The following is a 1200-nucleotide window of genomic DNA, read 5'->3' as shown; positions in this document are numbered from 1 at the left end:
TTTTTTTTGACACCCGATTGAAAACGCCCCCAACTTGTGCAATCTTCCTGCCCGGTAGTTCCGCCAAAAACAAAAACAAAACAGTCCAAGCGCAAACCTGGAACGGGCGCGCCGGCACCAAGTTGGCCAAACACTAGAGAGTTTTCCGTCTGCAGAAACGACCCGGGAGAAGGGAGGCACCGCTCCCCGCGGTGCTCCAAGCGGCTTCGGGAGAAAGCCCGCGGCCGGCTGCGGCTGCCCGCTCCCCTCCTCCGAGGAAAGGCGACTCCACAACTTTGTGCGCGAGCGGCTCGCTCCGGCGGCTCCTCCTCCGCCTCCTCCCCCGCCGCCGCCGGCCTGCCCCTTTGTTGGAGAGCGGCGCAGGAGGCAGAAGAGGGAGGGGGCGCGCCGCCGTCCCCCCGGGAAACGGGCTCGCGGCCGGGCACCCCGGGGCCGGCCCTCCCCGGGAGGAGGCGGCCGAGCGCTCCCGCTCCCCCCCGGCCCTCGGCCCTCGGCCGCCGGCCCCCGCCGCCGCAGGCCCAGCAACTTTGTTCCGAGAGAGCCGCCCCTCTCGGCTCCGGTTCGGCCCCGGCCCGGCCCAGGCGGCCACCGCGGGCTGGGCTCCGGGAACGTGGCGCCCCGGGTCACCTGACCGCGCGCCCCGTCAATCAGCTCCCGCCCCGCGCTCCCTCCCAGCCCGCCAGCGGCCGGCCCGGCGCTCGGCTGGCCTGGGGCTGCGCGCCCCGCGCGGCTCCCCGAGCGTGCGGCGCGCCGGGAGCTAGGAATGGATGCCTCGCGCAGCACCATCCCCTTTATTCAGATTACCCGAACGTGTGAGTCACGCCCCCACCTCGGGCAAACCGGGTAGTTCTGGAGATCTTGTTCTCTTCCAGAGGTAAATCTCCATTTGCCCCCTCCACTCACCCCACCTCCGTTTGCTGACGTTGCTGATTTGTAGATCCTACTTCCAAGGGTGTGTTTATTTTAGCTTTCTTAGTGTCGCTTTTAGTGTGAAGAGAAACTTGAATTTCGTTTTATATTCGTTCATACCTACAAATAGTGCCTATACTGGCCTTATTTTTCTTATTTTCAAATATACACGCACACCAACATAGACCTCGAATAGCCTGTCTCAAGGTTGAGGCGTTGGTAAAGAAAATCTGGGGAAAAAACCACCGTGTATTTCCTGTGCATTTCTCTTATTTACATGTTTCACTCCTC

Source organism: Lynx canadensis, chromosome B2, assembly GCF_007474595.2.
Source record: "Lynx canadensis isolate LIC74 chromosome B2, mLynCan4.pri.v2, whole genome shotgun sequence".
In the NCBI taxonomy this organism is placed as follows: domain Eukaryota; kingdom Metazoa; phylum Chordata; class Mammalia; order Carnivora; family Felidae; genus Lynx; species Lynx canadensis.
The sequence above is the reverse complement of the archived record's forward strand: the minus strand, read 5'-3'. Positions refer to the sequence as shown.